Here is a 7,373-nt window from a genome sequence, read left to right as displayed (position 1 = left end):
AGCTCTGAGCAATATGATGAATGCCACCTTAAATACATAAAACGAAAAACTTCGTTATGTTGACATAATAGATGAAGTCATAATTTGCAGAATTTTAGTAAACTTGGAATTCTGGGATGACATATGCATATGATTAGCTGTTCATTCATTTATTAATTTATTCACTCAATCACCTGTATACCTAATATGTGTTAAGTATCTGTTATGTGCCAGGAACCTGTTCCAGGTGCAGAGAATACAGTGAATAAACAGACTAAACCCTGCTCTCAATGAACATCTTCATGTTACTTGATATGAGTTCATTCCTTGAAGAAAAATTCATTATGAATTTGCCTGTTTTTTAAAGAGAGGGCATGGGTACTTTCAAAGATTTAGATAGAGATTAGTTTGTGACATATAGTTTGTCTCTTTCCCAAATTTATTTATTTATTTATTTATTTTTTTATTTTTTTATTTTATTTTATTTTATTTTTTTTTTTTTTTGAGACAGAGTCTCGCTCTGTCGCCCAGGCTGGAGTGCAGTGGCCAGATCTCAGCTCACTGCAAGCTCCGCCTCCCGGGTTTACGCCATTCTCCTGCCTCAGCCTCCCGAGTAGCTGGGACTACAGGCGCCCGCCACCTCGCCCGGCTAGTTTTTTGTATTTTTTAGTAGAGACGGGGTTTCACCGTGTTAGGCAGGATGGTCTCGATCTCCTGACCTCGTGATCCGCCCGTCTCGGCCTCCCAAAGTGCTGCGATTACAGGCTTGAGCCACCGCGCCCAGCCACCCCAAATATATTTAAAATATTTATTGTCTTTGACAAAAAAATGAAATCATGGCTCTCAGTTGAAGGCCAAGAAAAGGATCCATCATATATTTACATTTCTATTCTTGAAAAAGAATTCTCATCACAACTGAAGATGTTTTTTAAAAAAAGCATTTTAAAGAAATTATAATTTCAAATTTGAAATCTGTCAACCAAACACTTAATTCACGGGTCATCTGCATATTTCAAGACTCAGTAATCTCCACATGTGTTTGAATTACACCAATAAAGTAAGATTAAGTACATGTCAACCCATGTTTTACAACTTGCATAGCTTACTTCTTATGCCTTATGTTCTGCTTACATATTGTGAGGAAGTGTTTATCTTTTTGCATATTTCTGAGTGATAGCATATAAAGTCATACAGTATTTAGAGTTTTTACAACTTTTTTACCTACTCATGAAACATTATCACTCATCAATGCAAAAGGCATGCATAATGATAAGGACACCTCTGTGGTTTTCTTTAAATTCAGGAAGAACTTCATTAAAATTCCCACAATTGTATGACTGTTGCAGTCTAGGCCACATATTTTATTTTTATTTTGTGACTTGCTACAAATAAATTCGTGCTTAGTCCCAGACTTCTCTCCTAGCTTGATAAAATGTAAGAGCCCCTTTTAAATTAGTATACGTTTTGACATCTTCAGTGGGTTTTATATGTACTCAAGTGGTTCTTTTCCTACACGGTTTTCTCATATTATTGAATACGCTAAGGAAAAACTGATGTTATTACTATGTTCGGTGAATTTTCAAATTTAGTATTAAATGTATGCTCTTTTGTAAAAATCTACTTGCAATTCGTGTGTTGAAATATTTCTTCGTCTCTTACTCTAATTTAATCCACCAATTGATCAATCGTTAATTCAATATTTATCTAGTCCCTACTCTGTTCGACGCACTATTCTGGTTGCCAAAAATATAAGTGAACAAAATGAATGAAAATTCCTGCCCTCATAGCACTGTCACGCCCTCTCAATAGTAAACATTTTTTTATAAGAAATGCAACCTTCTAATCACAAAATTTAATTGTGCTCCACTTTCTTCAACCTCTCTTAAAGTTTCAATTATTTATAAGCATAATTTTTCCAAAAAATAGATTTCAAAATCACAATAATGTATAGCACATTTCACATCTCTCTTGTTTTCTAAATTTTTCCAGGGCTTGCTTTCCAATTAGAAACACCTTGTGTTATAAATGTCTCCTCTTATATCTAAAATTTTTGGTAAAACAATTGGCACAAACGACAGAATGCTCAATAGTTTTACCATTGAAAATATGAATATGAATAATTTTTTAAATTTAGTAGTATACTTTAAAATTTCATACGTTGAGGAAATGTAGGTTGATTATTTTTGTGGCAGAGGTTGATAGTAGTCCTCCCATGTATATGTTCTCCTTTCTTCGTAATTCAACCTTGCCCTTGTTGGGTTCTTTTATCAGTAAGATGCTGGAGTTTAATCAGCCACAGCAGACTGTGAGGTGGAAGCCACTTGGTGATTGTGGCCCAGCACCAAGATAGAAGGCATTTGGATCCCTGATGATCACAGACCCAGCATGTCATCTCTGCACAGGTGACATTAGATTCTATTTGAAGAAGAAGACATCCATATTGTTTAAGACATTGTTATTTAGAGATTTCTGTCAATAGCAGGCAAACCTAATCCTAACTAACACAGCCTACAACGTCCTTTCACAAATTTAACAATAATTCTTACCATCTTGATTATTTACTGAAGATGATGAAATGTTCATCTCTGTCACATGACTGTTATTGGCAATAGCATGATTCACCAACTCTTGGAGATTTTCCTGAAGAATAAAAACACCAATGTTTGTTTTGACCTTATTTGCATATAATCACAGATATGTAGAGATAAACCAAATCAATCTTGAACAAAATAGTAAATGACTGGTGATAATAAAAATATCTGTATGGAGAGAGGCACAGCTGAAAAGGTAAGAGGAAGCCACACAAATACCAGCTAAGCATGGGGAAGGCAATGCTGGAGTATTTAATTGAGTCATTTCAAGTTGTATATGACTTTTACTTGTTTTTATCAACTACAATGTTTATTTCATTTAACCACAGTAAAACGAAAACTGTGACTTGTGTTTCACAGGGAGTATAACTGATTTAATGGAATTGTTGCAGTTTTATCACTTTTCTGAGTTAAATTTTGCCTCCCCTAACTTTTCTGGGAAATAAAAATTCACATATTCTCTGTTCTTTTTTTCCTTCCTCTGCTTAATTCTATCTATGCATGACATTTTATAGAAGGCTCATGTTCATTTTCTAATCAAGATGGCATATATTAAAAATCAGATCCATCATGGGTCATGCAACTATCATATGACGCTGATTATTTTTCCAAATTCCAATGATTTACAACTGCCGTTTAATTGCCTGAGAGCATTTTAATCCAGGGTAGTTAACATTACTTGAACTGCTACATCATTTAATTGTAATATTATAGGTTTACAAGCAAAAGCAAGCCTTGAACTAGAGACAGCAAGTCTACAAAAAAAGAAAAAAAATCCAAAAGAAACCATCAAGTTTTAAAAATTGATGTCAGAAATATCTCATTTAGTTCAAATAAACTACTGTGAAATAATATCCTTTAAAACATGTAAATAAAGAGCTAAGTACCTAAAAGTAAAAAATAATATCTAGAGGAAAGAGATAATTTATGTGTTGGATAGTGAGATTAGGCATAAAAAGTCTGGTTCCCAAAACATTTATGAAATATTTACACCATTCCTCAGGAAATGGCTAGAATATAAACAAAGTACCCTACCTAGAAGAGCTTCAAAAATCATTTCTATAGTGGCAATTAATTTAATTTCTGAAACTCCAAGGAAATTACAAATCTATTGTGAATGTTTATGGTACTTGACAAATCAAGACCAGAAATTTTATCATCATTCACAATCATCATCAATTATAAAACTATTCAAGAGAGTCACATAAGAGAAAAATACTTTTAGCTTAGATGCAACTGAGCAAAAGTATGCTTCAAATTGTTTTTAGCATGATACACAGAAGTCCAAGTTACATTTTAAAATTTTTGATTCTACTACACACAATTTTATTAGATTTTAATACATTACTAAACCAGAATAGCAAATGCCATACCCTGGTATCACACCAGCTAAAAAAATATGATCAGAAATTCACTTATTCCATAAATATAAAAGTGTGAAAATTTATGGACTTTCTTTTTTCATAATTTTAAGTTTTAAAAATTTTAGCAACTCTATGTTCCCCACTGCAGTACAGAGAAGCAATATGGTATTGTGATCAAGAGTGGTTAATCAAACTGTCCTGGGTTCAAATCCAGGTTCTGTGCCATCTGTGTAATCTTGAATAAATTATTCATCTCCACTTGCTTCAGTTGTAAAAATAAGATAACATTTATCGCATAAGGTCATGTAAGGAGTAGATTGCAAAGCTCAGAGCTTCAAGTAAGAAGTGGGTATAAAAATCCAATTCTGACCTCATTTACTCTCATTTATTTACTCTTTTTTAGGTCTTCAAGCAGCAGCCCAAGGAAGGAAAAATAAGGACACACATTTTTGGCTGGATTAGTAACGTCTTTCCTTTGTCTTCATCCACCAGTGTTCTTGGTACACTGAGAGGAAACAAGAAATTTTAAAAACCTTATTTTCCATGTCAGAAGCTATTAAATCATTCCATTTGCAATAACATACTTTAATCTTCTCCAGGTTTCATAAATTCTTGGGACAACTATAATAAATGTTATTTGCTTGGAAACCTAAAGAAGAATGCATAGTTAAATTTTTCAAAGTATGACCCCCATTATAGTAATACTGAAGGAGAAGCTAAGTGGTTGAATTGGAAGGATAAGCGATAATATTGCTATGCTTCTGAAAGAGTACCCATTCAGGAAATGTTAGGAAATCTCAGTATTTGGATCCAAAGCCCTTACCAAGAGACCTTGGCAGATGCAGCGAATCAGTCCTTTATTAGATGTGTCAGTCTCAGTTGCACACATATCTTGATAGTTACGATGGAAATGTTCATCCCCTAGTCACAATGGAGATAAGTGCTGAAAAACCTCTAGAGACAGGCTGCTTAACAACTAGTGAGATTCCCTGGGATACCCATGTAGAATCTCCTGCATTTCATTTGAGGTTTCCTCCCAGTATACTCAGATAATTGACTTTTTTTGATTTTTTAAATTAATTCCACATTAGATTCTGTATTACTATGAACCACACTACCGTTTATGGAGAATTAACATCTGGTTACAAACAGTGGTCTCATTGTTTCAACCTCATGTGGGCTTACAGGATTTATAGGAAGTTCACTGAAACCAACACTTCCTTATTCTGTTTAAGGATTATCAAAGATTTATGAATTCATTTTATAAAATTTCCATCCTTAACCACACTTTTTAAACACCTTCTAAAAATCAATTACCTCATTTTCAATTAATTAAGCCAATTAAACTATGAAAGATGTTCACGTGATGATAGCTCCACAGTTAACACATTTCAAGAAGCTGTTTTACCTTTCACATCTCTTCTGTTACATGCAGAGTACTAATCTCTACCCAGATCCTCTCTATATCAATCCTCATTTTTAAAGGTAGAGACCCAAACATGACATCTTAATATGTACTTTTTACATTTAAATTGTAGTCAAGAATTTTAAAAAATTATATCATAGTAAAATGTCTATTTGGCCATTGAAACAGTTCCAATATGACATTAATGTATCAGAGCATCCTTATGAACCCCACGAATATGTACAATTATTATTCGTCACTTTCAAAAAGTAAAGAATAAAAGAGCACTTAACGTTTTAGTAAATCGAGGCTTGTAAGTAATGCGAATATTGTCTTCTAGCTTCCCAGAAAGTGTGGAACATTGGCCTTCCTTTTCAGATTCATGTGAAAGCTTGGTAAGTATTATTCTTAAATGAGATAGACGAGTGTTCCTTAAGCTCATCTTTCCGCTCCCAACTCTGGAGAGAGAATGATGCCTACTTACACTCGGATGCACTGGGTCATATAACTTCACCAGATCACAAAGCCCAGGTCAGATGCATATGATGGTGTGTCACTTTCTACCTGGAAAATAGCGATCATTCCATCAGCCTTCAGGGTGTTTCTTCTAGGGGCATAAAAGGTAAGATGGCAAGGATGCCTAATGCCGAACACTAAGTGGACAAGTGACCTCCAGCAGGTTAAAGTAGCATAAAAGAAGGCTGAGTTAGTAGTGAAAGGAGCTGGAAGCCTAAATTATCCAACAGTATGTATTTCCTAGCTATGTTGTCTCCTAGCCTCAATTTACTCTTACATAAACAGAGTAAAATCAACAGGAGTGACCCACTAGAGCAGAAGAGGGTGAGAAATAGAGGAGGGCAATGATTTAGACCAGGCAGAAGAATGGGCTTGAAGAAGTCTTTCCCAGAGTAGTTGATGCTTTAAGACAGGTATAGGACTCACCTGGGTGAATAAGATTTTGAAAGAAAGGTGGCTCAGACAGAAGGGATAGTGAATGTGCAGGGTTATTTGATTCATGAGATAATCAAAACATTTATCCCACATTGTGCTTGGTCCTTAACTGTTAATATGTTTGCTCTTTAGTCCAACAAGGCAGATGTTGCCTAATCCAACAAGAAAATGTTTGCTTTTGGCAAATGTGCTGCCAGCGACATTCTTAGCACTCAACAGAAGAGCACCTTAGAACTATGGAAAGGCATGTCAAAGCCAGCTGCTGCACTAGTATATGAACTCCGCCATTGCACAGAGCCCTGCACTTAGGAGGTTTCTAAACTTGTTAATGCTTTGCTGTTGCTGTCTTAAAATTCTTAATAATTTTGAACAAAGCAACTCACATTTTCATTTTTCACTGGTCCCCACAAATTACATAGCCAGTCCTATTTATGCTATCAGATAATCCCAATTTGTGTAAATCAGATGGATTCACATTCTGGTTTTCTTACTTCTTAGCTTCATGAACTTCTAGGAGCTTTAATGATAGAAATATCAAAACTTTTTTACTCATTTGTGAGGATCAAATATATTTTGATTATAAAACTAATTTTTGTTTTATAAAGTATTGCAGAAACAGAGAACAGTAATCAGTCAGCTAATGAGATTCTTGTTTATTTTTTTTAAAATGCACTTATTTGGAATGATTTCAAATATCTGGAAATTAGTACGTGCCTACTGCCATTTCCTCTCTCTTCTTCTCCTTCTCTTTTTCTCTGTTCCCATTCTGTCCTTTGCAATTGAGCTTATAGTATACGCTAAATACTGTACTGAGTGCCAAAAACACAGATCCAAGCAGACACAGTCTCTTCCCTTGAGGAGCTTATACTTGCATAGAGGAAATAGAAACAGAAATTGACAAACTTGGTGAAATGTAACAGGCATTTCATAGAAAAAGCACAGGGTGCAATAAGAATACACAAGAGAGCAGTAGCTAAGATTTGGGGAGGTGATGTGAGTGGAAGTGGCTCTGGAAAGTCTTTCCCAAGAGAGTTGATCATTCAAGAAAGGGATAGGATTTAGATGAAGGAAGGAGGCATTGGA

General features: G+C 34.7%; 1 long non-coding RNA gene across 1 annotated transcript; it reads right to left on the bottom strand.

Annotated features, from left to right (window-relative positions):
- Positions 1-452: 452 nt before the first annotated feature.
- On the bottom strand, positions 453-6,651 carry LOC102133773 (uncharacterized). The gene is made up of 4 exons (XR_281796.4): positions 4,758-6,651; positions 4,305-4,439; positions 2,526-2,619; positions 453-2,394 (listed from the first exon to the last, which is right to left on the bottom strand). It is a non-coding gene; the product is annotated as an uncharacterized lncRNA (long non-coding RNA).
- Between the last annotated feature and the right edge of the window lie 722 nt (positions 6,652-7,373).

This window comes from Macaca fascicularis, chromosome 11 (assembly GCF_037993035.2).
Source record: "Macaca fascicularis isolate 582-1 chromosome 11, T2T-MFA8v1.1".
NCBI classification, from domain to species: domain Eukaryota; kingdom Metazoa; phylum Chordata; class Mammalia; order Primates; family Cercopithecidae; genus Macaca; species Macaca fascicularis.
Note: the sequence above shows the minus strand (reverse complement) of the source record. Positions and strands in the feature narration are given on the sequence as shown.